Source organism: Hirsutella rhossiliensis (assembly GCF_020360975.1).
Source record: "Hirsutella rhossiliensis strain HR02 chromosome Unknown scaffold00009, whole genome shotgun sequence".
Taxonomy (NCBI): Eukaryota; Fungi; Ascomycota; class Sordariomycetes; order Hypocreales; family Ophiocordycipitaceae; genus Hirsutella; species Hirsutella rhossiliensis.
The window spans coordinates 3057465-3082259 of NW_025408675.1; positions in this window are offsets into that span (position 1 = coordinate 3057465).

A 24795-nucleotide genomic window follows, 5' to 3' on the forward strand; every position below is an offset into this window, starting at 1 on the left:
TTGAGTTTCCTGTCCGCTGTCATATAATCCGACGGCATGCCGGCCGGGGAGTGTGAAACACGTACCTTCTCTTCTCGATGACCATAATGATTGCCACTTCGTTGCACGTGAAACGACCATTCTTTCAACAACGCCTGGCTACAGACTTGAGTGTCACAAGATAAGTGATGTAGATGCAAGATAGCAAGCCAACCCCGTTCACAAGGAACCGCCTCCTTATTCAACCCCGTAGGGCCCAGGCAGAACTACGAGCCCACCGCGCGTAGCCCCGAAGACGCAGTCGGAGGGCCGTGTAAGCGTTGCGCCGAGTGACCGAAGGGAGCGCGAGCGTTCTACCGCACCGACCAACGGGAGGGAGGACAACCCCCAGTAGGGAGCCTGGAGCGAAGCGACAGGTGACTGCCAAGCACACAGACTTGAGTGGTAGAGATAGTCCGCGAGTGGGCGAGCGGATTGGGCGCACGCGAACGGAGTGAGGAGGTGAACGGATGTGAATATGTCTGACCGGAGGGAGTTGTCTGAGCGGAGCGAGCAGAGCGATAAGAGGAGCGAGAACACGACTGGAAGGAGTACACGAACAATGTGAGTCCAGTCTGATGCACGCGAACAAGAGTGAGCACCCGGGACCCTTATATGCGGAGGAAGCGAGGGAGGGAGAGAATAATGAAAGACCGACTGAGTGACTGGAGCATCTATGTTTGGTTATACGGGTCCCCTGCGCCCCCGCGCCCCGACCTCGAGACTCAGAGGGAGGATGGAACGCACGTGACTGACCCAGGGTAAGCAGCAACCGAGAGACGAAGGAACAAGGGAAGACTGCAGCCGTAACCCGAATGGACGAGAGAGACAGAAGGTGGTGGGTATCACCAATCGGACGCGAGGAGGATGGTGGCCATACTACGGTGGCATATTAGCTAAGGTCCGTAAAGTGTGCTAAAACCTAAACCTACTAAATTACTATATTACTTTATTTATAAAAATTTCTTTAATTTAGATTATATACTTAGTCTCTACTCTTTATAATACGACTAGTAAAAGACCTTAAGTATATATAAGACGTAATTCTTTTTTCTTTTTATTAAGGATATTCTAACTAGATTATCCTCTAGCATATAAATAAGCGCCTTATCGCTTAAGAGCCTATAGACTCTTTAGCGCTAGCTTTCTACTTAGGGACTATCGCGGTAGGTTAATCTTAAGTCGTTATACGAGGATATTACCGAAATTTATACTACTAAGGCGCTAGACTAAGAGATTCTTTACTAAGTTAATTAAATACTTCCTATATAAAGGAGTTAAAGTATTAGCCTATAAACCCTTAAGATATCTCTTACGTTATAGGGCCTTACCCGGTAGTAGTATACTTAAGTATTAGACTAGCTTATTTAATATATATACTTTTACTTTTATACCTATAGATTTAATATCGCTTTTATCCTTTAAGATATCTAGTATTAAGATATACTTTAAGTATCTCCTTTTATAATTCGATATATTTACTAGGAGAATAGGATAAAAAGACGTTTCTATATAAGTAAAGAAAGAGAGGCTGCCTTTTAAGTTATAATTATATTCCTTAAAAAAGGCCTTTAAGAGTCTTTTATAATTTAAGGCTTTAAAAAAGGCTACCTTTATTACTATATATAATAAAAGGGAAATATCTTAGTCTTATTAAATCGCTTTTATAATTTCTATTAGTTAATTCTCCTTAAGGAAGTTTAATAATATTAAGAAAAGAACTTTAAGTATTATATAGACTTCTTAGTCCTAGGACTAAATTTCCTTTAGTACCTTAATAAGTATAAGAAACTAAAGAAATTTAGGTTTTAGATATACGCTTATATTAATATATACTTATAGTATATTATTTAGTTTTATATTAGCTAACCTATAACTATATCTTTAAGTACTCTTAAGTAGTATTTATATATAATATAGCGGCTTAAGATATAGCTATTCTTTACTCGCTTAGACTATCGCGTTAAGACGCCTTTCTAGGTAGTAGCCTAAGTAATACTTACTTAAGCTAACTTAGCTAAAATCTTATATAAGGATAAGGTAGGGAATTAGTACTAGTACTAATTATTACGGAGTAAGTAGAGGTATAGGCTTAGGTACGGTCCGTTAAAAGAAGGTTAATAATCTATAAGGGGGAAAAGAAAGAAAAGTATAGGCCTAGCCTATATAAGCGCGGAGGCCGCTTATATATAGACTTAGCCTAGACCCTAGTCTAGGCCTATATAGGGCAAAAACCCTTATATTATACCCCTACCTAGCTTTTAAAGAGGCGCGCCTCTAAGTAATACCTAATACTACGCCTAAGGGGACGGAACCCTCGCGCGGACTATATACGCCTAGTCGTAGAAAAAATATTAGTAAATAATATATAATACCCTTCTAAGCGAGTATTACGACTACGGTTAGCGGGCTATAGGAGAGCCGGCTACGTTTACGTAATAAGGTGGCTCGGAATAATAGTTAGGATAAGAAGTTACTTAGGCTTAGCTTACCTAGAGCGTCTATAAGCTAAGTAAGCCTTATATAGATAGATTACTACTTAGGAGCATAGCTTATAAGTAAGCTATAGTAAGCTATAAAGGGGATTACGGCCTAGACCGTAATCTAAGGATAGTCTCTATAGGTATATATAGCTACCTACTTTTACTCCTTTAGATAGATAGCTCTTTAGCTTTTAATATAAATCTTTATTACGATTCTATCTTTAATTTTAATTACTTAGTTATAGTCTATAGTTTATAACCTCTAACTTATTACTAATATAATATACTTATTATTACTTAGACTACGCCCTATTATATCTACTAATATAAACCCCTTAATAGGTTTATCCCTTAAGAATAATACTAGTCGTTATACGTTAAAAGCTCTTATTTAATATAATACCGCGTTACTTTAAGTAATATCGTAACTATTAATATACCTATATAGTAAGCTAGATTAACTAACTCTAGAGCTACTATATCGCCTTAGGATATAATACGCGAAATTATCGTCTTTTAATATAAAGTATAGTTACTTAAGAACGGAAGAGGTAATAGATAAGTTAGGGACCTTAGAGAAGTAGTTAAACTAAAATAGCTAGGACTATTTAATAGTACTTATAGTACGCTTTAAGACTTTCTTACTTAACTTAAGGCCTACTATTAGTTTTACCTTACTAAACTTTTAGACCTAGTCGAAAAGGTACTCTATATAGGAAATTATTTATCTAGAATAGTACTTGCTTAGTTTAAACCTATTATAAGGAACTTTCTCGATAACTAACTAGCGCGATAAGATAATAAAATAGATAAAGTCTTTACTAGTTTCTAAGAATTTAAAGAAGCTATTATAAAGGTATTTAAAATAACTAATAAGGAATAAGAAGCTAAATAGAAACTTTAAGAACTCTAGTAAAGGATCTTAATATTAAATTATACTATAAAGTTCTATTAAGTTACCTTAAAGCTTAATTAAGATAACGAACCTCTTATATTACGATTCTATAATAAGCTTAAAAAAGAAGTTAAGGACGAGCTTTATAAGGAAAATTAACCTAATAACCTCTTAGACTATATTACTATAGTAGCATAAATCGACGATAGATAGTATATACGACGCTAAGAAAAGAAATAAGGAAGAGGAAACTAAAACCCTTCTTATAGGAATAACTTTAACCGACGCGCTAACTATAAGAAGAAGCGCGAAACTCTTATTACCTATGCCTATATAACTAACCTAAGTAGGATAGATCTAGATATAATATAGAAAAGCAAAGGAAAGTATTTTAACTATAGGAAACTTAGATATTACTTTAAAGAATATAGATAACCTTATAAGGAGAAGAAAACCTACTAAGCACTAGCCTTAGAAGGTAAGAAATACTTAAACGCTACTAATAGATAAGAACTAAAGTATAAACTCCTTAGTTAGACTATATACTATAACGACGAATATATAGTATACCTAAGCGATAAGAACGGTATTAAATAGTTCTTAAAGCTATTAAAAAAGACTATTATAATAATATAACGAAGGGATCTTAAAATATAGAAATAAGTTAAATTCGTAGAACTAAAATACCCTTATCTTAAAGGAGTCTCCTAAGACTAGATTAAGAAAAACGGTAAACGATTCTAGGAAGATATATAAAGTAAAAATCGATAATAATAATAAGCAGTCTATAAATAATATAATAAAGAAGATATAGATATAGCCCTTATACTTACGAAACTTAGATAATAACTTAAAGAGGAATAATAAAGTATTAATAATATAAGCTTTAAAGAATAAGAAATACCTAAAGAAATAGAAGATAAGAACGAACTTATACTACTACCCTTACTACTAAGGGAAAATACTATAATTAGAAAATACGCTCTATACTTTAAAGAATTTAAAGAAATACTTAAAATTAGAACCTAATAAATACCTTAAATTCTTATAGAAAACTAATAAGCTATATTAATTTAATATTAACCGGTACTATATAAAGGAGACTATACTATAGCTATCGCTATAGTTAATACCTTTATAGCTCTATAATAAGAATAGTAATTATAAGAAGAATTTAAAGACGATCTATAAATACTACTTACTTATAAGTATTATAAGTATATTTTATAGATATTATACGTTTACTTAGATTATATAATATACTTTTAGATAAAGACGTAATATAACGCCTTCTTAGTTAGGTTTAAGGGATAAGTACTTTCGAAACCCTACTTAAGTATAGAACTAAACTACTAGAAAATCGATTAACGCTACCTAAACGACTAAGTTATATTATTAAAACCTAATTATAGCACGCTACTTAAATACCGCGATAATTATAGTTTATTAACGAGATATCTTTTAGAAATATATAAAATCTATAAATACGCTAAAATAAAGGAATAGTATAGTACTACTTACTCTAAGGTATCTAAACCCTTAATCTTTTAAAGACTTAAATAATAAGTTAAATATAATAAAGAAGATTATAATAAATATATATACCTAAACTATAAAGTTTATAAATATAAAAAAGTATAAGTATAGTATAAACGATATAACAGTATACTAAAAGATTATTAGTAATATATATAAAGGCTATAAGCTATATTTAACTAAGGAAAAATCGATATAGAAATACTATATAAAAAATAAAAAGACGCTAAACGAAAACTTAACCTTTAATATTAAAATAAATAGAATTCTAAAGTATAGTATATAATTAACTATAAAGTAATATAATATAAACGATATAGCGTTAAGAAATAAGAAATCTTTAATTAGCTATAAGAAATTACTCTCTTAAGCCCTAATACGATACTATACGACGAAAATATAAAGAAATAATATTAATAATAAATTAAAGAAGAATACCTAAATAAAATAAATAAGGACTAAGTAAAAAACAAGGTATACTATCTATAAAAGGGCTATAGACTAGCACGATATAATAAGATCTAAGGACCCTATATATAGTAATAGTAAACTATAGCGACTAAATAGTATTAGATATCTAAATCGCGGGATATTATATATATATACTTTTAGACTATAGCGCGATAGGTAATTACGTTTTACTTAGAGCCGTTAATCGTTACCGACTTATATAGAGATATAAGATAGATCTATATAAACTTATAAATATTAAAGGAGAGGCCTTTAACTATAATAATAGAATTATTAATATAAAGATTAATTACCTCGATATTAATATCTAGGGCTATAATAAATAAGTTAACTTTAATATTATAGATATTAAAGAATATAACCTTATATTAAGGCTTCTATAGCTATAAGAGAGTAACCTACTAATTAACTAGAAAACTAGCTAGCTATATTAAAACGAAGATATAAGTTTCTAGGACTAATAGACTTAAAAGAAAGTAAAATTTTATAATAATTTAGCTATTAAATAGAAAAATAAGGATAACCGTTTAAGTAAATTATTATACGCTTTAGCAATATAAATAAAAATAGTAACTAAACTAGCGGATATAATAAAATCGATTAATAAGACCTACGTACTAACTAATATAGCTATATAACCTAGTATCTAATATAAATAGAATAAAGGATATAATATAAAGATCTAAAGAGTTATTACTACTTTAAGGAAAGACCTTAAATAAATTAATAAAGAGCTTAAGTTAAGAGAAACTAGCTCTTAAAAGAAAGAATAAAGCCTATAAGATAGAATAAAAAATATCCCTTAAAAATACTAGAAATATAATAAACTCTTTAAGAAAGAACTTAAGATAGGGTTACTTAAATATAGCTAATAGGACCACGAAATTTATCTTAAAGATAGAATAATGCCGACGTTCTATAAAATCTATAACTTAAACGAAAAGTAACTATAAACGCTATACGACTACCTTAATAAGAATCTATAAAAGGGATATATATAAATATTAATATCTAAAGTAAGCTATCTAGTTATATTTATTTTAAAGAAAAATAGTAAGCTACGACTAGTTATTAACTATAGACGCTTAAACGATATTATAATAAAAGACTAAATACTATTACCGCTTATATTAGAATTACGAGATTAATTATATAGTAAAAAATAGTTTATAGCCCTTAACCTTAAAAGCGCCTATAACTTAATATATATAAAAAAGGGATATAAATAGATAATAGCTTTTAGAATAAAATTCGGACTATTTAAATATCTAGTAATACTATTTAGACTTATAAATATACTAGCTACCTTTTAATAGATAATTAATAATATCCTATATAAATACTTAGATATCTTTATAGTAGTATACTTAGATAATATCTTAATCTTCTTAGATACCTTAGAAGAATATAAGGAATACGTCTATAAGGTACTCCGCGTACTTTAAAATATAAAGTTACTAGTTAAACTAAAGAAAAGTAAGTTCTATATATAAGATATAGACTTCCTTAAATATACGATCTTATTAAGAGAGATATAAATATAATAAGATAAGATTAACTTAGTTAAAGAATAGCTAACGCTAAAGAAAGTTAAGGATATATAAAGTTTCCTAGGATTTATAAATTACTACTAACGATTTATTAAAGATTTTAAAAAGATTATAGTACTACTATATAACTTAATAAAGAAGGAAAAAGAATTTATATAAGATAATAAAGCTAATAAAGCTTTTAAATATATTAAGACTATAATTATATAAGAACTAGTCTTAACTACCTTTAATCTAAAATAATAAATCGAACTTAAAACCGATATATTAAACTTTACTCTAAGAGTATAAATTAAATAAAAGGATAATAAAGGAAGACTATAACTAATTATATTTTACTCGAAAAAGCTATATAGTATAGAACTGAATTACCTTATTTATAATAAAGAATTCCTTATAATTATTTAAGCTTTTAAGGAATTTTAATACTACCTTCTTAGAAGTAAGTATAAAGTTAAGGTTTATATAGATTATAAGAATAACTTATATTTTATAACGATATAATAGTTAAACGGACGATAGATTTAATAGGCCGAATACTTATTAAAATTTAACTATAAAATAATCTATAGAAAAGGAATAAAAAACGGTTAAGCTAATACCCTTAGTCGATAAAGTAACTATAATATAAGGGCACCTATAGCGAAAGGATAACTCCTAGAAATTAACGAAAATAAAAACTACTAGTAACGATAGCTAAATATAATATTTAAAGTATAACCTAATAACTCGACTTACTAAAAGATCCTAAAATAAGTAAAAGAATATAAAGTACTAAATAGATATAATATAAGATATTTAGAAGTTCTAATATATAAAAATAAAATCTAGATACTACTAGAATTATAAGATAAAGTTATATAAGATATATATAAATATCTAATATATAGATACTAGGGAATCTAAAGAATAATAAAACGGATTAAACGATAATATAACTTCTTATAGCTTAAAGAAGTAGTATAATAAATTATTAAAGAATATAAACTTTATATATAAAGTAAAGCTAAATAATATAAACTATATAGAGAATTATAACCGCTACTAGTACTAGAGAAACTATAAGATTTAATACCTTTTAACTATAATATAAAGCTATTACTATTAAAAGAACCTATAACTAACGTTAAGTATAATAGTATATTCGTTATTACTAATAAATTAATAAAGTATAGATACTTTTTACTATATAAAGAAGTAAGTAATATACAAGAGCTAGTATATATATTCCTATAAATAATTATTAGTAATTATAGACTATTAAACGAGATTATCTTTAATAAAGGAAGTATATTTATAGCTAAATTTTAGTAAGCTCTTATAATATAATTAGGGACGAAATATAAGCTAAGTATAGCTTATTACCTATAAATAAATAGATAAATAAAACGACTTAACTAAACGATTAAATAATATTTATAATACTATATTAGCTATAAATAAAACGATTAAGTTAAATAGCTACTAATAGTATAACTAGCTTATAATAGCTTAGTTATAGAAATAACTAAGCTCTTACTAGTATACGCTAATTATAGATATAACCTAGAAGTATTTAAGGTTACTTAATAAGGACTATAAGCGGAACGAGCGATACTATAAGTAGATTAGCTATAAAAATTATATAAAGAAATATAATAAGAACTTTAATTTATTAGAGAACGAATATCTACTTACTATAATCGAAAAAGATTATAGGGACTAATCTTTTAAGAGGGGGATATAGTCTACCTTATATAACGAAATATTAAAATAAAACGACTAAGTAATAAATTAGATTTTAAGAAACTTAGACCGTTTAAGGTTAAGAAAGCTATTTTAAAAGTTAACTATAAACTTTCGCTATTAACGATAATATAGATATACCTAATATTTTATATCTTATTATTAAAACTAGTACTATAAAACGCTAAACTATAGGATAAAATTAAAGTCGACGATAATTAAGAATATAAAGCTAAATAAATACTAGATATAAGAAAATAAGGTTAGTAATAAGAATATTTAGTTAAGTAGAAAGGATATAGACTAGAAGAAAATACTTAGGAGCTACTTAAGCACTTAACCTATTATAGTTCTTTACTTCGATAGTTCTACTAATAAAATCTACCTTAGGTATCGTAAAATCGCTTAATAAACTAATAGTATTCTAATTAATTATATTAAATCTACTTATAGACTAAATATTAACTACCGCTTTAGATTCTTAGCGCTTAGCCTTATTAAGGTTATCTAAGAAATAAAGGCCCTAATAAACTATCTTAGTACCCTTTATCTTTAGCTAGCGCTTTTAATAGCGAAGCCGCGCTAAATAAGCTAAGGCTTTATTTAGATTAGCTTAAGCTTTTAATATTCGCTCCTTAGTAATTTCTTCTTCTTTATTTAATCGATCGGACTTTAGATTTATTCGGGATACTAGGAAATACGTTAGCTATAAATAATAAGTAGGATAACGAAGTTACCTATAAGAGCTAATCGCTATACCTAATATATTATAGGAACGACCCCGCTATATATATTTAGTATACTTAAAAGATTTCTTTAGTATTTTATAGCGGAAGCCGCGTAATAAATAAAAAGAATATAGTATAACGTTAAAACTAAGACGATTAATAGACTTAGCTAAATAAATACGCTTAAGGGTCTTATAAGAATAATCCTTTAATACGCGACTAGATATACTATTAGTAGTATATCCTAAGAGATAGAAAGGACGAAATAGGGAATATATATACGCGCGATAAGGGTATATATATATATAGCGGCTAAGGTAGTAGTAGGTCTTATAGATAAGACTAAAAGGAAGGGAGATATTATATTACGACTACGGTTAGTAGGCTATAGGAGAGCCGGCTATATTTATTTAATAAGGCGACTTAGAATAATAATTAGGACGAGAAGTTACTTAGGCTTAGCTTACCTAGAGTATACGTAAGCTAAGTAAGCTTTATATAGATAGATTACTACTTAGGAGTATAGCTTATAAGTAAGCTATAGTAAGCTACGAAGGGGATTATAGCCTAGACTATAATCTAAGGATAGTCTTTATAGGTATATATAGCTACCTACTTTTACTCCTTTAAATAGATAGCTCTCTAGCTTTTAATATAGATCTTTATTACGATTCTATCTTTAATTCTAATTACTTAGTTATAGTCTACGGTCTATAACCTCTAACTTATTACTAACGTAATATACTTATTATTACTTAGACTACACCCTATTATATCTACTAATATAAACCCCTCGATAGGTTTATCCCTTAGGAATAATACCGGTCGTTATAGCGAGCTTCTTAGATAGACTATATTATTAGTAGGCGCCGCGCCCTAAGAGTCGGGCTTTAGTACTTTTAGCTAAGGAGTAAAAGTATATAGAATAGCGTATAGCTAGCTTTAGTAAGCTTATAGTATCCCGCCTCCCTTATATCGGCGTATAGTAGTAGCTCTTAGTACTATAATATAAGGGACGGTACTTTAGTATATAAAGCTCCGCTCCCTCCTATATAAGGCTATATAGGTACTCCCTTTCGCTATAGTTATATTATATTAGCGGCCTTCCTATATCTTAGCCGCCCTTTCGGTCGCTATAAGTATACGTCCCGTCTATATAGTAGCTACTACTATACGCGAGGGGACGCTAATAAAGCCTATAAAGGCGTTACTAAGATTACTTATTACTAGAGTCGCTATCGTCGAACCTAACCTCCTTTCCGTCCTAGCGCGTACGCCCCTCTACTACTTAGAGTATATTTACCCGCGCCTCCTAGCGCGGGCACTTTAAAAACTAGTAGGATTTACTACCGTAGCCTATATAGAGACCCTCTTATTACTACCTCTTTCTATCCTTAGTCCTTAAGGCAGAGATAGAGATATCTATAGTATTACTAGTATTATCCTTTTCTTATACTATAGAAAAAAAAAGAAACTTATTACTACTAAGCTCGCGAAGAAGGTAGATAAGATCGGTATATATATCTAGTAATATAGATCTTTCGCTTAGATAGGTATACTAATTTATATTTAAGCTTATAATAAGGTAATTATACTTTACTATATCGGGCTAGCTATATATACTTACTCGATAAAGTACCTCTTTAAACTATATAAGGTAGGCTAGAATAGCTTTACTCCGCTTTTAATAGAGCGTTATAATCTCTTAGCCTACCGACTTAGCTATATTAAGTTCGCCGTAATTAATATAGAGCTTTATAAGGAGGTCGGCTAGTCTATTTATATTAGTACGCGTAAATAGTAAGAGATACCTTTATAGGCGTAAGGATAGGCTTACGTAAAGATAGTCGAATTAGGCGCGGATATCCCTTATTATAGCGCTATCGGTATAGAGCTTTACTTTTATATAAAGTAGCTATAGCTCGAGCTCTAAGGAAGAGCTATCGAACTTACTAAGGTATAATAGTACCGCTCTTAGTTATATAGAGCCCTACTATTATAAGAGGCTCTTAATTACCTAGGCGAACTAAGTATTATATTTACCTTAATTTTACGATTATAGGAGTATAGATATTTCGTATATATATATACTAGCGCGGGCGGTTTAACTAGACTAAGTAATTAAACGTTAGCTTTAAAGGTACCTAAAAATAGCTATTCTATATATAGGGATATAGAGAGGGTAAAATAAAGGGTAGATTATATTATTATAGAGTAGGTAAAGGTATAGGCTTAGGTACGGTCTATTAAAAGAAGGTTAATAATCTATAAAGGGGAAAAGGAAGAGAAGTATAGGCCTAGCCTATATAGGTATAGAGGCCGCTTATATATAGACTTAGCCTAGACCTTAGTCTAAGCCTATATAAGGCAAAAGCCCTTATATTAATATCGCGAAGCATAGCTTAATTTTATAGTTCTTAGAGATATCCCTAGGTATAAAGGACCTAGGAAGCTAAAAAATAGGTTTTAAAGAAGGAGCTAAAAGGAGGTATAGAAAGAAGGGTAGGGGTATAAGGGGAAGTAGAAGTAGCGATAGCTTCCTATAAAGGTAGCGAGAGATAAGATAGATATACCGGTAACAGCTAAAATAAAAGGGAAAAACTAGTAAAAAGCTTAGTAGTTAAAGGGATATTAGTAGCTTCTTTAAGTAGGATCTTCTTTATTAATTAAGATACTAAATAGGTATAAAGAAGGGCGTTAAATAAAGGAAAGAAGGAGAATTAAGGAAATATAATAATTACTCCCCTACCTTTATTACTACTCCTATAAGAATTAAATCTCTCTACCCTACCTATCCGACCCCTTACTTTTAATTTTACCTTTATATATTTTTATATACTTCTTATATCTCTCTACGTAAGAGTTATAAGCCTAGGAGGAATACTATTCCTATACCTTCCGGCTACTATAAAAGGCACCTTTCTTATATCCCTTATAGCTTCCTTTTACCCCTCTTATTAAAAAAGCCGATTTTTACCTAACTTTTCTACCCTTCCCTATAATAATAATAAAAACCGACTCCTTTACTATCCCTATAGTCTATAGGACGATTCTTATAAAGCCCTAAGATTAAGATAAGTAGGTAAAAGAGCTACGGGCTTATATAGATAGAACTATCTATAATTTAGTCTTCTTTAATAAGTAGGACCCCCTTAAGCCCCCTCTTTATCCTAGAGCAACGGAATTTATAGAGGGAGCGTCCTTCTTCTCTAAGCTAACCTCTATATAGTAGAGAGCTTTTTCTACTACCTTAGGCGACTACGAGAGTTACTAAAAGGAATACCTTTACGAGACGAAGCTACTAACTACTACTCGTATAGTAATAATAAAATCTATTAGTGCCGTAAAGCTAATCTCTCTTTAAGAGGAAAAGACTCCTAGGTAGTAGCTTTTAAAGCTTAAGACCTTAATAGCTCCCTTAAGGGGATATATAACTAACCGTATTAAGAAGACCTATATAGTATACTTAGGAGCCTTTTATACTAGGAACCTACTAGCTTCTTCGTAGCTAGCTAAGTAGGAAGAAATCCTCGAGGAAGCTAACTAATACTTCCTTATAAAAGCTCTTTCCGGCTAATAGCTATAGGATATATCTCTACTAATAAAGCTTATGAGTAACGGTTACTTAACTATCTTTTAAGAAGCTAGCTAAGAATTAAATAAAGAGGCTACTAGAGTATAATAGTAAGCAGTCTTATTCCTTCGTAGCTAGCACTCGACCTAGATAGCTCGACCTATAGCTGCTATAGCCCCTATTACTACGGCCCCCGCTGCTACGGCTGTTGCTCCTTTAGCTCCTTATCCCTTAAGAGCCTTAACCCTATCTTTAACGGCTGCCTTAGTCCCGGCCCCGGCTCCGCCTACTGCTCTAGGCCCGGTCCTATTAGTAAGACCGTCCCGACTAGTCCCCTAATAGACCTTTTAGTCCGTTAGTCGAAAAATTAAGGAACTAGTCGAAATCGAACCTCTTCGTTAAAATTAGTAATAAGGGGTAAAAAGGGGGGGTTTTTAAGCAGACCTTCTAGACTAAGATAAGGATTCCTCGAAGAAATAATATATAAGGAGGAATCGACCTACCTACTAAGTATATAAAAAGCCTAATCGGCTAAAAGACTACTAATAGGTCTTCGAGGAAAACCGACCTAAAGGAGTTAACCCTTTAAAGAGGCTATAAGAAATAGTATAATAGTCTCTTAAGGAGGACCCCTTATTATAGAAGAAGATAGACGAGATTCGGGTTACTAAGAAATAGTAACTAATAACGCCCCTACCCTTATTTAAGCTGTAAATTTAAGGAAAAGTTATTAGTATAGTAAATCTAGTATTTATCTTCCCTATAGATTAATAAGACTACCCGTTAGAACCCTCCGACTATCCCCTATAAAAATCAGCTATCCTTAACTTTAGTACTTCCCTCGATATCTATAATATACTCTTACGATTCCGGTCCTTTAAGAAGGCTCGGAGGGAATATCTTATTACTAGGGAATTAACTATATAGATAGAGGGATATAGAAGGGTAAGTTTTACGATAAAATTACTTAATAGGTCTATACGAACTCTTCGACGAAAAAGGGTAGCTTTTTACCCTCGATTTTTAATAAGCCTAATTTCCTTTCGCTTTCTTCGAAAGGAAGGAATCTTCTAGGATATAATATCTAAGCCTATAAGGCTAGTCTAGAAGAATTAGACTATTAGGCTTATCGAGGAAAAATTCGGTTAATTTATTCTCGAATTCTAACCTATTTATAAGAAGGAACTACTTAAGAAGTTAGCTTTCCCTACTAAGAGGAATAGGTCTACTATAAAGGACCCTCTTCCGGCAGCCTAAGGAGACGGTATTTTTTAGTATACACGACTTAGTTACCTAGGCTCCCTAGCTTTATATAAGCTAGGCTAATAATAAGGCGTATAAATAAGGGGCCTAAAGACCGTCGAATATAAATACTATAGCTAAGGAAAGACTAGGAGACGAATTTCTAGACGAACGCCTTTACGGCCGGACTAGCTATATAAGGAAATTTAGGTCGATTAGACCGACGTCCCTAAGGACTAGGAAAGCTTCGTTAAGGTAATGTTTTTTATAGACGCTTTTTTAGGGATGGTTTTTCCCTATTTCTTACGGACCTACCTAAGTAAGTATAACTAGTCTATACTTTAGGACTTCGTTAACTAAATAAAATCCTACTTTAGCTTTAAGGTAAAGAAGATACGGTCTAATAAAGAGCTATTTATAAAGGATATTTTAAATTAGCTTTAAAAAAGGGGCATTTTACCCCTCCTATTAGCACCGAATACCTAGGCCTAGAATAGAGGGGTAGAAAGATTAGGGGGTACTATAATAGAAAGGGCCTATATAATAAGACTTACTATAGCGCTTCTATACGACCTTTAAAGGGAAGTCGTTAAGACCGCCTATTACTTTTAGAACCGGACCCTTAGGGACCCTAAGGACCCTAGGGAACTAAACTAAGGAATAGACTAGAAATCCCCCCTTAAGCTCTTTATAAAGAAGAGGGCCTTGCTAGCCTACCTTTATGCCTATAGCTATAAAGTATATATAATAACTACCGATATATAGCTAAAAAGGAAGAAGAAAAGAAAGCTTAATCCTAGACCCTTTATTAGTTACCTCGTTAGTTATAATTCTACGAATATCTTTTAGATCTAGATTCCTTTTTTACGGAAGGTTATTTCGACTAGGGATATAATTTTCGACGAATCTAGCTTCTTCGACGGAAAGAAAGATTAATAGCCCCTCTTACTCTCTTAACGTTAGCTAATTTAAAAGATTTAAATCCCCCCTTCCTAATAGTCTTAAGAAGAGGTCCTAGACGAGGAAATAGAAGAAGAAACCGACGTTAAGGTAGTCGAGGATAACGCCGACTTTAAAGAGGAAGCTACTAGATTAGATAATCTAAATAAAGAAGGAGACTATAGGAAAGTAGTAGAGCTAGAATACGCCTACCTACATATGCCTCCTCCTATATAAGAAGAAGATCTAGAAGCAGCTTTTTTAGTTAGTCTTCCTATCTCGACCCTTAAGGGGGTAGGAAAGGCACCTCTCTTAAAGGATTACCCGGCTGCCTTTTTATCCCTGCTTTAAGAAGTAAAGGAAGGTATAGGGCCCAATATAAAAGAAGACTAACCACTTCCCTATTTCGATTATTTTTCCGACTTCTATCTAATACCTATAGAAGACGGTTCCTATAGAGCATTTATAGTAGGCCGGCTCTCTAAGCTATAGCTATTAGCAAGGAAGGTATATAAAAGAGACCTCCTAGACCTACTAGCAAACTAAAAGCAGCTAGAAAAACACCCCTTTAAAGACTAGTTTTTCTAGGCCTAGAAAGACTACTTAGCCTTATACGAGGCGATAGGGTCTTTTAAAGAGGTCCTTAAGGAAAAGGTAAGAGGAAAATAGGTCCTTAGCTATAAGTAGGTCTTTATTTATAAGACTAATAAATATAGCTTCCTTTAAAAGTATAAAGCCCGGCTAGTTATTTACGGGAACTAGTAGGAAAAAGGGGATCTTCCTACTAGGGCAACTACCCTAGTAGGGATATCCTTTCGGACCCTTATAGCTATAGTAGTAGAATTCGACCTCGAGCTTAATTAAATAGATATAGTTAACGCCTTTATTAACTACCTACTTAAGGAAGAAGAAGTTATCTATATACGCCTTCTACTAAGCTTCTAATAGCTAGGAAAGGTTCTATAGCTTAGGAAAGCTTTATACGGACTACGAAGATTACCCCTTCTTTAGTAATAGTATTTAATAGGTTCCCTCGAAGCCCTAGGCTTTAAGAAAGTCCCTTAGGAACCATATATAATATAAAAGGGTAAAGTTATAGTCTTCTTCTACGTCGATAATATTATCTAGGCCTACCTAAAAAAGGAAGAAGCAACTACTAGGGAGGCTATATAAGGCCTATAATAAAGGTATAAGATATCTAGGCTAAGGGAGCTAAAGTAGTTCCTAGGGATACGAATCCTTTAGAATAGGTCCTAACGGACTATCTAGCTTACCTAGGACGCCTATATCGATAAGGTCGCTTATAAATTCCTCCCTAATTCTCTTAATAAGAAGCTTCCCTCTACGCCTATATTAAATAAAGAGCTTTTACCTAATCCGTCCTTTTAAGCTAAGGAGTAAGAGAAACACTAATACTAATAGAAGGTAGGCTCCTTACTTTTTTTTAGCTATTTCTACTAAACCGGATATCTCTTTTACGGTCTCCCGGCTAGCTAGGCATAACTAGAATCCTAGCCCTAGGCACTAAGAAGTAGTAGACCGAGCTATCCTTTATCTCTATTTAACGAGATTATATAGTCTATACCTAGGAGGGTAGGGAAGGAAATAAGCTACCGAAATCTTCCTTTATTTAAGCGATTCGTCCTTTATAGATAATTTATTAGATAGAAAGAGCTTATAAGGGTATATTATATCCCTTTTTAGAGGAACTATTACTTAGAGAGCTTCGAAGTAAGCTACTATTACTATATCTAGTATAGAGGCAAAGCTACTAGCTCTTTTAAAAGCGTTAAAAAAAGCGATTTTCTTTATCCGGCTATTAATATCGTTATAACTATAAATTCCGACCCTATTAACTATAGAATATAATAATACATAAACTATATAAATTCTTATAGAAAATAGTAAGTTATTAACCTAGCTATAGTATATCGATATCTACTAGTATTAGTTACGCTAAGAGGTCTAAAGGGGACTTATTTCTATCCGTTAGGTTCTAATAATATTAATAAAAGCTAACGGTCTTATAAAGCCCCTACTAAAGTAGAAGCTAGCTATCTTTTTATAGTAAATTAAGCTAGAAAACGTTTAAGAGAAGCTATCCTTAAAGGCCCGCCTTAAGAGTCTACGAGAAGAGCTAATAGTATATATAAGAAGGTAATATCTATAGCCGAAGAAAAGGAAGAGGTTTTTCCCTTTAGAGGGCCCTCTATTTAATTAGGTTTTTCCCTTCTAAAACGGCCCCCTTTCTTATAGGACTTTCCCCTCTTTAAGCCCCTATTCCGTAAGTAAGTCTAAAAGAGCCTAGGGACCCGAAAAGGCCCCTACCTTCCTTAAGTAAAGGGAGAAGTATAGAGCTAAGAACCTCCTCTATACGCTTACTAGCCCGAAGCTATATTAGCTATGCCCTTAAGGGGTAGGCTATAGCTAAGGGGGTATATCGCGAAGCGTAGCTTAATTTCATAGTTCTTAGAGATATCCCTTAGTATAAGGGACCTAGGAAGCTAAAAAATAAGTTTTAAAGAAAGAGCTAAAAAGAGGTATAGAAAGGAGGGTAGGGGTATAAGGGGAAGCAGAAGTAGCGATAGCTTCCTATAGAGGTAGCGAGAGATAAGACGGATATACCGGCAACGGCTAGAAAGGAGGGGAAAAACCGGCAAAAAGCTCGGTAGTTAAAAGGATATTAGTAGCTTCTTTAAGTAGGATCTTCTTTATTAATTAAGATACTAGACGGGTATAAAGAGGGGCGTTAAATAAAGGAAAGAAGGAGAATTAAGGAAATATAATAATTACTCCCCTACCTTTATTACTGCTCCTATAAGAATTAAATCTCTCTGCCCTGCCTATCCGACCCCTTACTTTTAATTTTACTTTCGTATATTTTTATATACTTCTTATATCTCTCTACGTAAGAACTAATAAGGGGAATAAATTAACTCTTACTATATATATAGCTTAAGTATAAGGAATATATATATTAAAAGCTAATAGTCTTAGTTAAGAAAAGGGGTAACTAATTAATAGATAGTATAAGCTTTTCCCTATTTATATAAAATATATCTATACTAACTTATTTTATTAGTCTTTCTTTAATAAGCTTATAAAATATACTCTTTTTATTAAACATTCCCTTACTAATTAAATTATATTATATATAATTTATAGTACGATTTTATAAGACGAATTTACTAATTTTATATCCCTTTAAAATAAGTATAAGATCTATATATAAAGAAATCGCTAATATATTCTTTCTAGGATCTTAATAGACCTCTATTTTAGGTAATATATATATAATTAAGGCATCCCTTTAAGCTAGGATAAAGAGGACGATAACTAAGTAGCGCTTTATATAATACTTAAACTACTTAAAGACTATAATATCGATTCCTTTCTTTTAAAAGAAATAATAGCTTAGTATATAAAAGAGCTTTCCTTTTTTTACGAAGATAGACTTAATAACTATTAATAGCCTTTCTTACCTTTATATATTAGACTTCGATAGTAAATCTAAGAGTATTAGTAAAGTAGCTAACTTCCGATCTTATTACTTACTACTATCTTAAGCTCTTTAAGCTTAACTTTAAGACTTTATATAAGAAGACGTTAAAAATATCTAGTCTTTATATACGCTTTACTTTTTTATCTAAATTAGTTATCTTTCTTAAATATAGTATATATAGTACGATAGGTCGCTTTTAAGGGCTTATAGCGATACTACTTAGTTTAGTAATAAGGTCCTTATACGACCTTAAGCGGTATCCTTTTAGTTATTAGTTTTATCTTAAAGGGAAAGGCTTAAACTTACTTAAAAGAAATATAAGAGAGAACTATTACTTATATAAGAAGCTAAAGAAATACGTTCTTCCTTCTTTACCTTATCTTATATATTTAGCTAGTTTATATAAAGCGAAGGGAAAGAAGAACCTAAGAATAAAGGAGATTCTTTTTCTTCCTTTACTTTATTTTACTTTCTTCTCTTTTACTAGTTTATATATATAAGAGTTAAGGAATTATAAAGTTAAAAGTTAATCTAGAATTTAATCTTACTATTAAAGATATTCTACTTATACTTTCTATCTTATTAAAAAAGCTTATATACTATATAATCTATATTTTTAAAAGGGGTAATAAGCTTATTAAAGCTACTCTTCTTATTCTAAGACCTATTAAGTTCTTATAGAATCTTCTTATTAAACTACTTTATAAAGCTCGGTTATATATATCGCTTAATCTATTATTTTTTAGTAATACTAAAAGGTTCTTTAAAATTAAATAAAGAGAGTAGTAAAAGGTTAATAGTATTTAATAAAGGTTAAAGAAAAATATTTATTATAAGGGATTATATATATAAAGCTATATAACTTTTAGTAGAAGAAAGAAGTCCTCTTTATACTCTTTAAGAGAGAGTAGGCTATAAAGTTAAATTAGTAAGCTAGTAAGATAGTTATATAAGCTAGCTTCCTTAATAGTATAAGTAGTATTAAACGCCTCTTATACCTTTACTTAGAAGTTCTTTATAAAGTTTATTATATAGTTTTATTTAAAAAGAGAATAAGAGCTTAAGGTTCTTAAAAGAAGAGGGCTAAAGACTTAAGAGGATAATATAGACGCTATATAATAAGGACTTTCTTCTATAGTAAGGTTAATAGTCTTTAGCTAAGAGACTATATAAAATAGGTAGTAGATAGATTATAGAAATATATTCTAAATTAAGTAATAAAGGCGCTAAGATTTTAGGTAATTTTCTTAGTAGAAATAAGGCGGTATTATATATAATAAAAAAAATAAAAAAAGAAGAAAAAAGGAAAGAAAAGAAAAAAGGGAAAAAGAAAGAAGAAAGAAAGGAAAAGAAAAAAGAGAAAAATCTTACTTTACTATATAAATAGAATAGCACTATATATTTATATAAAAGTATAATATATAGTCTTCTTATAATAAAGCTATTATTAATATAAGCTATTTTCTTATTTTACTTACTACGACCTACTAGCTAATAGCTAATAGCTACTAGCTAGTAGGTTATATACCTTAGGTATTACCTACTTATTTAATCTACGCTTATATATATAAATTCCTTTTCTTCTTTTTATTATTACTAGTAGTAGTAATAATAGTAATAGTAGTAGTAATAGTAGTAGTAATAATAGTAAAAGTATTAATAGTATTACTACTATAAGTATATATATATCTCTTTCCTTAGCTCCTTATATATAGTAAGTTACTAATATATTTATATAAAAACGCTAATAACTAGCTTATCTATTAAAGCGCGTCTCCCTAAGTAAGTAAAACCTTTTTAGTACTTACCTTCTTATATAAGATACTAACTTTCTTAAGGCACTTAACTAAGATCTTATACGTAAGCTCCTATAAAGACCGCGCCTCTTTAAGGTTAATATATATAGGTAGTAACTCTAGCTATATATATAAAATATAGTATAGCGCGCTTTCCTTAACCTACCTAGCTATTATTCTCGCGAAGATAGATATAAGAAGTATATAAAAATATATAAAGGTAAAATTAAAAGTAAGGGGTTAGATAGGTAGGGTAGAGAGATTTAATTCTTATAGGAGTAGTAATAAAGGTAGGAGAGTAATTATTATATTGCCTTAATTATCCTTCTTTCCTCTATCTAACGCCCCTCTTTATACCTATCTAGTATCTTAATTAATAAAGAAGATCCTACTTAAAGAAGCTATTAATATCCTTTTAACTACCAAGCTTTTTACTAGTTTTTCCCTTCTTTTCTAGCCGTTGCCGGTATATCCGTCTTATCTCTTACTACCTCTATAAGAAGCTATTACTACTTTTACTTCCCTTTATACCCCTACCCTCCTTTCTATACCTCTTTTTAGCTCCTTTTTTTATACTAGGTGTTTTTAGCTTCCTTAGTCCCTCTTACTAAGGGATATCTCTAAGAACTATAAAATTAAGCTACGCTTTACGATATACCCCCTTAGCTATAGCCTACCCTTATAGTAAGGGCATAGCTAATACGGCTTTAGGCTAGTAAGCGTATAGAAGAGGTTCTTAGCTCTATACTTCTCCCTTTACTTAAGGATAGTAAGGGCCCTTTTTAGGTCCCTAGGCTCTTTTAGACCTACTTAAGGAATAGGGGCCTAAAGAGGGGAAAGTCCTATAAGAAAGGGGGCCTTCTTTAAAGGGAAAAACCTAATTAAAATAGGGGGCCCTTTAAAGGGAAAAAACTCTTTCTTTTCTTTAGCTATAGACGTTACCTTCTTATACGTACTATTAGCTCCTCTTATAGACTCTTAAGGCAGGCCTTTAAGGATAGCTTTTCTTAAACGTCTTCTAGCCTAATTTACTATAAAAAGATAGCTAGCTTCTACTTCGGTAAGGGCTTTATAAGACCGTTAGCTTTTATTAATACCGTTAGAACCTAATAGATAGAAATAAGTCCCCTTTAGACCTCTTAGTATAACTAATACTAATAGATATTAATATACTATAGCTAGGTCGATAACCTACTATTTTCTATAAGAATTTATATAGTCTATATATTATCGTATTTTATAGCTAATAGGGCCGGAATTTATATTTATAGAGATATTAGTATCCGGCTAAGGAAAATCGCTTCTTTTAACGCTTTTAAAAGAGCTAGTAGCTCTACCTCTATACTAAAAGTCGTAACGGTAGCTTACTTCGAAGCTCTCTAAGCAATAGTTCCTTTAAAAAGGGATATAATATACCCTTATAAGCTCTTTCTATTTAATAAACTATTTATAAAGGACGAATCGCTTAAATAAAGGAAGATTTCGGCCGCTTATTTCCTTCCCTGCCCTCCTAGGTATAGACTATATAATCTTATTAAATAGAGATAAAGGATAGCTTTATCTACTACTTCTTAATGCCTAGGGCTAGGATTCTAGTTATGCCTAGCTAGCTAGGAGACCGTAAAAGAGACATCCGGTCTAATAGAAATAGCTAAAAAAGCAGGGAGCCTACCTTCTATTAATATTAGTGTTTCTCTTACTCCCTAGCTTAAAAGGATAGATTAGATAAAAGCTCTTTATTTAATATAGGGATAGAGGGAAGCTTCCTATCGAGGGATTTAGGGAGGAATTTATAAGCGACCTTATCGATATAGGCGTCCTAGGTAAGCTAGATAGTCCGTTAGGACCTATTCTAAAGGATTTATATCCCTAGGAACTACTTTAGCTCCCTTAGCTTAGTTATCTTATACCTTTATTATAGGACTTATATAGCCTCCTTAGTAGTAGCCTCTTCCTCTTTTAGGTAGGCCTAGATAATATCGTTAACGTAGAAAAAGACTATGGTTTTACCCTTCTATATTATATATAGTTCCTAAGGGACTTTCGTAAATCCTAGGGCTTTAAGGGAACCTATTAAATACTATTACTAAAAAAAGGGTAATCTTTATAATCTATATAGAGCTTTCCTAAGCTATAGAACCGTTCCTAGCTATTAGAAGCCTAGTAAAAGGCGTATATAGATAACTTCTTCTTCCTTAAGTAGGCAGTTAATAAAGGCGTTAACTATATCTATCTATTTAAGCTCGAGGTCGAATTCTACTACTATAGCTATAAGGGTCTAAAAAGACATCCTTATTAAGGTAGTTGCCCTAGTAGGTAGATCCCCTTTTTCCTATTAATTCCTATAAATAACTAGCTAGACTTTATACTTTTAAAAGAAGCTATATTTATTAGTCTTATAGATAAAGACCTACTTATAGCTAAGGACCTATTTTCCTCTTACTTTTTCCTTAATAGCCTCTTCGAAAGACCCTATCTCTTTATATAAAGCTAGGTAGTCTTTCTAGGCTTAGAAAAACTAGTCTCTAAATAGGTATTTTTATAGCTACTTTTAGTTTGCTAGTAGGTCTAGGAGGTCTCTTTTATATACCTTCCTTACTAATAGTAGCTTAAAAAGCCGGCCTGCTATAAACGCTCTATAAGAACCGTCTTCTATTAGCGTTAGGTAGAAGTCGGAAAAACGATCGAAATAAGGGAGAGGTTAGTTTTCTTTAGTAACTATATCGGGCCCTATACCTTCCTTTGCTTTTCGAAGTAGGGATAAAAAGGCAGCCGAGTAATCCTTTAAGAGAGGTGCCTTTCCTACCCTCTTAGGGGTTAAAACGGGAAGACTAACTAAAAAAGCTGCTTTTAGATCTTCTTCTTATATAGGAGGAGGCGTAGGTAGGTAGGCGTATTCTAGCTCTACCGCTTTCCTATAGTCTCCTTCTTCGTTTAGATTATCTAATCTAGTAGCTTCCTCTTCTTTAAAGTTAGCGTTATCCTTAACTACTTTAACGCTAGTTTCTTCCTCTATTTCCTTATCTAGGACCTCTTCTTAAGACGGTTAGGAAGGGGGGATTTAAATCTTTTTAACTAGCTAACGTTATAAGAGTAAGAGGGGCTATTAATCCCTCTTTCCGTCGAAGAAGCTAGATTCGTTGAAAATTATATCCCTAGTTAAAATAACCTTCTATAAAAGAGGAATCTAGATCTAGAAGATATTTATAGAATTATAACTAATAAGGTAACTAATAAAGGCTCTAGGATTAAGCTTTCTTTTCTTCTTCCTTTTTAGCTATATATCGGTAGTTATAGTATATACCTTATAGCTATAGGTATAAAGGTAGGCTAGCGAGGCCCTCTTCTTTATAAAGAGCTTAAGGGGGGATTTCTAGTCTATTCCTTAAGTAGTCCTTCTAGGGGTCCGGTTCTATAAGTAATAAGCGGTCTTAACGACTTCCCTTTAAACGTTATAGGGAAGCCTTATAGTAAGTCTTATTATACGGGCCCTTTTTATTATAGCACCCCTTAATCTTTCTACCCCTCCGTTCTAGGCCTAGGTATTCGGTGCTAACGGGAGGGGTAAAATACTTATTTTTTAAAGCTAATTTAAGATATCCTTCGTAAATAGCTCTCCGTTAGACTATATCTTCTTTACCCTATAGCCGAAGTAGGATTATATCTAGTTAATAAAGTCCTAGAGGGCAAACTAATTATACTTACGTAGGTAGGTCCGTAAGAAATAAGGGAAAACCATCCTTAAAAAAGCGTCTATAAAAAACATTACCTTAACGAAGCTTTCCTAGTCCTTAGAAACGTTGGTTTAATCAACCTAAATTTCCTTATATAGCTAGTCTAGCCGTAAAGGCGTTCGTCTAGAAATTCGTTTCTTAGTCTTTCCTTAGCCGTAGTATTTGCATTTAACGGTCTTTAGGCCCCTTATTCGTATGCCTTATTATTAGCCTAGCTTATATAAAGCTAGGGGGCCCGGGTAACTAAGTTATACGTGCTAAAGAAGACCGTCTCCTTAGGTTACCGGAAGAGGGACCTTTATAGTAGACCTATTCCTCCTTATAAGGAAAGCTAACTTCTTAAGAGATTCCTTTCTAAGAATAGGTCGGAATTCGAGAATAAATTAACCGAATTTCTCCTCGATAAGCCTAATAGTCTAATTCTTCTAGACTAGCCTCGTAGGCTTAGACGTTATATCTTAGAAGATTCCTTCCTCTCGAAGAAGGTAGAAGGAAATTAAGCTCGTTAAAAATTAAGGGTAAAAAGCTACCCTTTTTCGTCGAAGAATTTATATAGACCTATTAGGTAATTTTATTATAAAATTCACCCTTCCGTATCCCTC